Source organism: Callorhinchus milii, unplaced genomic scaffold (genome assembly GCF_018977255.1).
Source record: "Callorhinchus milii isolate IMCB2004 unplaced genomic scaffold, IMCB_Cmil_1.0 Scaffold30, whole genome shotgun sequence".
NCBI classification, from domain to species: domain Eukaryota; kingdom Metazoa; phylum Chordata; class Chondrichthyes; order Chimaeriformes; family Callorhinchidae; genus Callorhinchus; species Callorhinchus milii.
In genome coordinates, this window is record NW_024704771.1 from 1,872,437 (window position 1) to 1,881,745 (window position 9,309).

The window sequence follows — 9,309 nt, forward strand, 5'->3', positions numbered from 1 at the left end:
CCTGCTCTGCCACCTTCAATGAATCGCTTACTTGAACGCCCAGATCTCTCTGTACGTTCACCCCCCTTACGATTGAGCTACCAAGTCTATATTGCCTCCTATCATTTTTCCTACCTAAGTGTATCACCTCGCACTTATCTACATTGAAATCCATCTGCCACATGTCAGCCCATTCCACCATTCTGTGTATGTCTGCTTGCAGTCCGTCACAATATTCTTCACTATTTACTATCCTACCTAACTTGGTATCATCTGCAAACTTGGAAATAGTGCTCCCTAAGCCCAAGTCCAGATCATTAATATATATTAGAAAGACAGTGGTCCCAATACCGATCCCTGGGGGACACCGCTGCACACTTTCTCTTATGCGGTACTGTGTCAAAAGCCTTTTTAAAATCCATGTAAATAATGTCCACCGCATTTCCCTCATTTCCTTCGCAGTCACCTCTTCAAAAAATTCTATTAGATTTGTTAGGCAAGATTTGCCTTTAACAAATCCATGTTGGCTGTCTCTAATTACCTCGTGTTCCTCTAAGTAGAGATTTATTTTGTCCCATATTACGGTCTCCAGTAGCTTTCCTATTACCGAAGTTAGGCTGACTGGCCTGTAATTTCCGAGCTCAACGCAATCGCTCACTGTGTTATTTCTCTCTCTCAGCTCCGGCCTCTCTGACTCTGGATCCTGACACAGCTCATCCCTGCCTCATCCTGTCTGAGGACCTGACCAGCGTGAGAGTCGGAGACAAACGGCAGCAGCTCCCTGATTCTCCGAAGAGGTTTAGTAAATATCTCTTTGTCAGGTATTTAAATTCAACGCCAGAGTGAGATCAGCTAGGGGGAGAGGTGTGGGGCGGAGCGGGGGAACCGCTGACGTCATAGATTAGTTTTTAGGTGCGTGCGCGCGCAACAAAAAAAAAATAATCCCTCTGCGCCCCCCCCCCCAGGGCTCACATCAGAGCCCACTATGGTCCTGTTGGGTTGGCTGCCCCAATCTACGGGATAATGCCATCCACCTGACCGCTCGCTCCCGGTCCCCGCGTGCGCACTATGGCTGCCGCTTTGACCCGAGCCCCCTCACCCCCTCCCTCCCGCCCCCCTCCTCTCTCCCCCCAAACCCTCCCCCTCTGCATCTCTCCCGCTCTGTCCTCCTCTCTCTCCGTCCCTCTCGTCTTCTATCCCCACTTGACCCTCCCACAACCTCCCTCTGCTCCAGCCTGGGAATCCTCCGCCGGGCTCACCGTGGCACTCGGCGTTGGCTGTCCAGCAGCAGCCACACCGACTGCCCCATTCCCCACCACACTCGCCACCCACCCCGGACACAGACCCGGGGAGCCAACCTCTCCTCCCTTATCCCCATCACCCCCACCCCTGCCTCACAACCTGGACCCCCTCCCCTCCCACACACCCTTCTGTCAACCGCTCCCTCCACATCGGACTGCAAAATGTCCGCTCCCTCTGCAACAAGGCCCTGGTCATCAACGATCTCATCCTTGATGAGAACGTTGATATCATGGCCTTAACAGAAACCTGGCTCACCCCAGGCGACACCTTCCCCCTCACGGAGGCCACACCACCCGGCTACACCTCCCACCACATCCCCCGCCCCAACCGCCGTGGCGGTGGTGTTGCCCTTATCTCAAGGACACCACTTGCCCTATCCCCTTACTCCACTGGCTCTTTCCCCTCCTTTGAGCACCTCACCCTCTCCCACCCCTCATTCCTCTCCCTTAAAATCCTCCTCCTCTACCGGCCCCCTAAAACCTCTCCCACCTTCATCTCTGATATTTCAACACTCCTCACATCTCTTTGCCTCTGCTCTGATCGCCTCATCATCCTGGGCGACTTTAACCTGCACTTCACCCCCTCCTGCTCCATCTCCTCAGACTTCTCTTCCCTGCTCTCCTCACTCAACCTCTCCTTACACATAAACTCCCCCACTCACAGTCACGGCCACCCACTCGATTTGGTGATCACCCGGGGCCTCAGTGTCTCGGATGTCACTATTACCGACAAGGCCATCTCTGACCACTACTTCATCTCCTTCACCACCTCCACCCCCTCCCCACCTCCACCAGACCCACCACCATCTTCTACCGCCCTTGGAAGAAGTTACCCCCACAATCCCTAACCGATGCCTTGGAGTCCTCTGAACTCCTCTCCCTCTGGCCTTCAACCCTCACCGACCCCTCTTCTCCTCTCTCCCTCCTCCACAATACCCTCTCCTCCACACTCGATACTCTTGCCCCCATCACTTCCCGCACTGTCTCCTACTCCCGCTCCTCCCCCTGGTACACCACCCACCTCCGCTCACTGAAATCCTGGAGGCGATCCTGGATCCTGGATAATCCTGGAGGCGAAGAACAACCCCAGGCTACTGTTTTCCACCACAACCCGACTCCTCCGTCCCCCCCGCCACCCCGCGCAGGTCATCTCCTCCAACCTTCACTGCGAGGAGATGCTGGATTTCCTTGAATCCAAGATCAAGGGAATTCGCTCCGCGGTCACTTCCCCTCCAACATCCACCAACCCCCCACCCCCTCACTCCCAACTCCGACTGCTACCCATCCTCCCCTACTCACTTTTGTACCCGTTTCCCCACCCTCTGTCACCAAACTCTTCCTATCCCTGAAACCAAGCACCTGCTCCCTTGACCCCATCCCCACTCCACTCCTTATCTCCCAGCTCCACTTTCTTGCCCCACATATCACCGACATCGTCAACCTGTCGCTCTCCTCTGGCTCTGTCCCCATTCCCTTAAAAACTGCCACCATCACGCCCACCCTGAAAAAACCCTCCCTTGATGCATCGCAGCTATCAAGCTACCGGCCCATCTCCAACCTCCCCTTTCTCTCCAAGGTCCTGGAAAGAGTTGTCGCCTTGCAACTGCGCTCTTTCCTTTCAACCCATTCACTTTTCGAAACCCTTCAGTCAGGTTTCCGTGCTGCCCATAGCACAGAATCTGCCCTGGTCAAGGTCACCAATGATATCCTGACCATCTATGACCAGGGCTCCCTCTGCCTCCTCGTCCTCCTCGACCTATCGGCAGCATTCGATACGGTCGACCACGCTATCCTCCTCCACCGCTTGTCCTCCCACCTCAACCTTCAAGGCACTGTCCTTGAGTGGTTTAGGTCGTACCTGTAGCTCAGTGGTTAGAGCACTCGCTTTGCAAGTGAGAGACCTGAGTTCAATTCTAGGCAGAGGGCGAAACCTTGGGCAAGTTTCCTTACTCCACACAGAGCCTAATAATAATCCCTCCAAAAAACCAAAAACAATAATTAAATTGGTCATTTTCAATCTTCGACTGTTTGTGGGACATTGCTGTGCGCAATTGGCTGCCGCGTTCGCCCACAAATATACAGTCAATTCACTTTACAGTGTGTTCTGTGAAGCGCTTTGGGACGTCCTCCCGACGTGAAAAGTGCTATATCAAATGCAAGGATTATTATTATTATTATTATTACCTTTCTCACCGTCTTCACTTTGTCTCGACAAATGGCTTCTCCTCCACCCCCCGCACTGTCTCATGTGGTGTCCCTCAGGGCTCTGTCCTCGGTCCCCTCCTCTTCACCCTCTATATGCTCCCCCTGTGGTGACATCATCCACAGACATGGGGTTAACTTCCACATGTATGCGGATGACACCCAACTCTACCTTTCCTCCTCTACTCTCAACTCCACCACCACCGATGTCCTGACAGCTGCCTGTCTGACATCGAGTCTTGGACGAGAGACAACTTTCTTCAGCTCAACGTGCGAAAAACCGAGGCCCTCCTGATTGGCTCACGTCAGTGCCTCCGCACCTCAGGCGCCGACACCATCAGCATCCAAGGCTGCACTCTCCACCTCTCAAAGCCAGTCAGGAACCTCAGCGTTTTGTTCGACCCTGAGCTGTCCTTTCTCCCTCACATCCGCACCACAACTGGCACCGCCTTCCATCACCTCCGGAACATCGCCAGACTACGGCATTACCTCACCTCTCACGCTGCTGAAACCCTGGTCCACGCCTTTGTCACCTCAAGGCTGGACTACGGGAATTCTCTCCTCGCCGGCCTTCCCGCCACCTCCCTCCACACTGCAGGTCATTCAGAACTCTGCAGCTCGTGTACTGTCCCGCACCAGGCTTCGGGACCACATCACACCCACCCTCGCTCGCCTCCACTGGCTCCCGATCCCCCAGAGGATTGATTTCAAGATCCTCATCCTCACCTATAAGGCCATCCACAGCCTTGCTACCTCTCTGACCTACTATCCCCCTACCTACCTGCTCGTACCCTCCGTTCCTCCGGCTCCGGTCTGCTCCACGTCCCCCGCCCCAATCGCCCTACCATCGGTGGTCGGGCCTTCAGCCTCTCAGCCCCCAGGCTCTGGAACTCCATCCCCCAGTGCCTTCGCCTTGCCTCCTCCCTCTCCTCCTTCAAGGCCGGTCTCAAAACCTTTCTCTTTGACCGAGCCTTCAGCTCCCCTCTCGACTCTCTTCACCCTCCTCGCTCCCTCCCTTCCCTCCCTCACCCTGACCATTTCCCCCCTCCTCGCTCCCTCCCTTCCCTCCCCTCACCCTGACCATTTCCCCCCCTGCTCGGGTCCTGACCCAACTGTGCAGCGCCTTGGGACGTCCTCCTGACGTGAAAGGCGCTTTATAAATGGAATCTTGTTGTTGTTGTTGTCCTGGGATCTAAGGGCTTCACATCAGGGAGACATTACTGGGAGGTGCAGGTGGTCAACAAGAATGTGTGGACAGTTGGAGTGGCCAGAGAGTCTATCAACAGGAAACAACGAACAACATGGTCACCAGAGGGTGGGGTCTGGGCTGTGGAGCTCGGGGCAGGGGTTTTGAGACTTTGGCTTCACCTCCCACCCGCCTCTGACAGTGATACCTGGGAAGATTGGAGTTTACCTGGACTATGAGGGGGGACAGGTGTCGTTTTACAACGCTGATGACATGTCTCATCTCCACACTTTCACCAACACTTCACTGAGAAACTTTATCCTCTGTTCAATCCTGGGTATTATATTGTAGGGAAAAATTCTGAGCCTCTGATAATCTGCCGGTCTCAGGATAAACCTGTCTCAGCCTGGCTCAGTCAGTAGTGCTCTGACCTCTGAGTCTGATGGTTGTAGGTTCAAGCCACATGTTTGGGACTTTACACTCATTGCACTCCAGTGCATTTGTGACAGTATTAGTGGGACCTGGATGGGTCGGCTCAACAACAGTGACTTTCATTTATGAAGCGCGCGCTCACTCTGGGCAGTCAGTATCTTGTCTTGCCTGGCGTTCCACTCTCTGAATTATTCCCGCATTTTTCGTGAGCGGCAGCGCACGTGACCAAAGGGATAAACACTGGGTGATTGAGGCAGGCACAGCTGTATCCTGGTTATAAATTACACAGCTAATAATATGATATCCATCAGCTAACCCGCCCAGTTCAACCCAAAAGTGCATTGCTTTGTAATGTATTATGAGTCTGACTTAATGTAAGGCTTTGGGGTTGTTGTCAATTGCGTGCTGGTGACCAATGAACCAAAAACAATAATAAAATTGGTCATTTTCAATCTACGACTGTTTGTGGGACATTGCTGTGCGCAATTGGCTGCCGCGTTCGCCCACAAATATACAGTCAATTCACTTTACAGTATATTCTGTGAAGCGCTTTGGGACGTCCTCCCGACGTGAAAAGCGCTATATCAAATGCAAGGATTATTATTATTATTATTATGAAATAGTATGATAGTCGCGGAACTGAGAGGAGATGCAGTGCAGAAGAAGAGCGGTTGACAGTATCAAAGGCAGCAGTGAGATCAAAAAGGACAAGGAGACAGAGAGAGCCCCAGTCACAGATGGAGACAATGTCGTTTGGAACTTTGACCAAGACTGTCTCTGTGCTGTGGGCAGCACCGAAACCAGGTTGGAGGGGTTCACACAGAGAATGGCGGGAGAGGAAAGAACAAAGCTGGAAAGCAACGACTCTTTCCAGGACCTTAGAGAGAAAAGGAAGGTTCAAGATGGGATGGTAGTTGGAGAACAGAGTTGGGTCAAGCGAAGGTTTTTTGAGGGTGGGCTTAACGGAGGCAGGGATCTCTCTCTCCCTCTGTTACGATCCTCCAGAGGATGGGGGAGAGGGAGGTAAGCAAATTCTCCTTGAAGCTGAACCGACTCCAAGGTGATATGCTTGGAAACCAAACATCAGTATCAGGTTAATCCTCTGTGGCTGTCTCAGTGGTCTGGTTCCAGAGCCAAGCAGGAGGAGCACTGGGGCATTCTTCCTATTCATCTCCTGTTAACTGTGCCAGGCAAAGCCCCATTGGGGCTGCAAACCAAAGCCCTCATGGGTAAGATTGCTTGAGCTGGACAAGCAGCGGGAAACATTCTTCTCAATCTACCATCCTGTGGAGGCGGGATTTGTTGCATACGATTCATAATTTCTAAAGGTACCTATTTTGTATCCTACCTTCGCAAACTATCTTATATAACCAGCCTGCTTCACAAAAAATTTACTCTTTTAACGATTCCTTCAGCTTCAGAGATACCTTTAAATTATATTACAGTGGAATCTGCTTTTGCCCAGTCCTGGGTAAGCTCGGACATCTGGTAAATAAAATAAAATAACAGGCGCAGATTTGTTTGTATTCTTGTTTTAAATATACCTGTTAATTCAGATGAAAATCCAGTTAATCCATGTAAAATGATGCGCTGGTCACCGCTGAATGTACTCACTCGATCTTCCTGTTCTCGAACCTTCAGCCGTGAGGGGTTCCCGGATGTCGATTGGAGTAGTGAAATTATGATCGACAGTGGTCTCCAGCCATTCACGAGTGACTGGAGTTGTGCTGTCAATCAGTGAGGGGGCAGAGCAACGGGGAAGAACACGGGAGGGAAATCGTGATTGACTGACAGCTGAGCCACATGTGATTGAGTGGAGAACATCCATTCACAAGTGGCTGCAGACAGTCAATCACCTGGAGCCTCCGCCAGTTGTTCTCCTTCCCATCCGAAGGGAATGGCAGTGGGAGGGAGGAATCCCCATCAGCGCTCCTCTGCTGGGCAGGAAAGCACTGACTGCACTGTATAACTGGCAGCCAAACAAAGTAAATATATTTTACTGAATTCTGTGAGTGTTTTAATGTTAACCGGTCAGTGAACATTGCTTCAAGTGAAACAGCATTATCAGGTATTATTATAAGGTGTCGGTGAGCTGCTCCGCTCGGCAGGAATGGTGTTCGGGTAACCTGGGACACCTCTTATATTGGACAAAATGTCCAACCAGCAACTACCCTCCCCACCCACCAACTGGTCCATCTGATAACCAGCTTCCACTGTAATTGTATTCAATTCTGTTGAATTCTGTTGATACCTATTTATACCCATTGACTGTTCAACAATATTTCCTTTTACTACTCAAACCCAAATAATCTTCAAATACTATTGACACTATTGACATCCGGTCGTCACCACAGATAACCGACGCCATCTCCTCCTCCTCGTGTGAAGCTCTTCCTGCGGGAGGTAAGACAGCAGCTGCCGGGACTCGCTCCTCGAGCACTGTCCGCCCTTCCCGCACTTGTGTGGTGTGTGCGGTAAACCAGTGACCCCCAGGACCCGCTGTGTGTGGCGGCCACTGTGTCCCTTCACACACTTCCCGCCTGTGGCAGGTGGTCAGACCGCGGCTCTCAGGCCCAGAGCCGTGTCCGGAGCCACTGCCTCCCGTTCCCGCTGTGTGTGTCAGTCTGTGTGAGGGGCGGTGACGGCTCCGCTGTCCTGTCACAGCCTTTGTGCTTCTTCTCTGCCCCGTTTCCCGCCTTCAGCGGCTCCCACCGGTGTGTGGAGTGTGTGGTGTCGGTGTGCGGTGTGTGTGTGTTTGGCTCCGGGGGGGGGAGCGCGGGCTCTTCTCTGGTTTGCTGCCCAAACTGCTGTCACATGGTGTCGGCGTATGCGCACTTTTCCTGCTGATCCTGGTCTCTGTCTCGAGCTTCCCCTTCTGGCCGCACGTGCGCACTTTGTCCTTTCACTAACCGTCACTCAGCACTCGCTCATGCGTTTTTCTGCCGGGGACCAGACTCGGGAAGGTGCGGATTGACTTCAGGATCCTCACTCTAGTGTTTGGATCCCTCCATTCCTTGGCCCCCCCTTATCTTTCTAACCTTTTCTCTCTCCAAGCAGTACCCGCTGCCTCCACGCTACTGGGTCCAGTCTCCTCCATATCCCCCGAATCCTTTGCTCTACCATCAGCGGTCATGTCTTCAGCCACTACACCCCGAAACTTTGCAACTCCCTCCCTCAACCCCTTCGCCTTGTCCCATCCTTCCCCATGGACGATGCACCTGAAGACCTTACTCTTCTGAGCCTAGGTCAACTTCCCCCTCCTGCTGGCTTGGCCTCGGACTCCGCCATTTTTAAGGGATCTGAGACACCACTCAGCATGGAGGGCACTATATAAATGCAAGTTGTTGTTGCGGAGATGGAAGCTGCTTTGATAACAACTTTCAAGAAAGTAGACAGATATTTGGGCAGGACAAATGTTTAGGGCTATGGGGAGAGAGCGGGCGAGTGGGATTATTTTGGACAGCTCTTTCAAAGAGCCGCAAAGACATGATGAGCCAAATGTGCTTCTGTGCTTTATAATTTTATGATTCTATGAATTTGGACAGCTCTTTCAAAGACATGACATGGGCATAATGGGCCGAATGGCCTCCTTCTGTGCTGTATAATTCTATGATTCTCTGTCCCCTGGTTACCAAGCCACCTGCCAGTGGAAACAGTTTCTCTTTATTTACTCTATCAAAACCCCTCATAATTTTGAACACCTCTATTAAATTTCCCCTCAACCTTCTCTGCTCTAAGGAGAATAATCCCAGCCTCTCTGGTCGCTCCATATAACCCTCATCCCTGGGATCATTTTGGTAAATCTTCTCTGCCCACTTTCCAAGGTTCTCACACCGTTAAATAAATATATCCGAACTAGAGGGTTGGAGGCTGTTCCTACCCGAGACAATTTGACTTTGTCATGATTATTATTGTTTTGCTGTGAACAATGCAGTGAAGTTTCACAGTAGAGCACCACCATCATCGGCAGTAAAGCAGTACTGCAGGTTTATATATTGATTTTATACTGATTTTAATGCAGTGTAACTTTCTGCAAATGATTCTATTCCTCAAATAAAACCACAACATTCATCAGGAGAAATGAGGGAAAAGCCAATCTATTTCTCACCCACAAAATACAGTCAATTCACTTTGCATTATATTCTATGAAGCGCTTTGGGACGTCCTCCCGACGTGAAAAGCGCTATACCAAATGCAAGGATTATTATG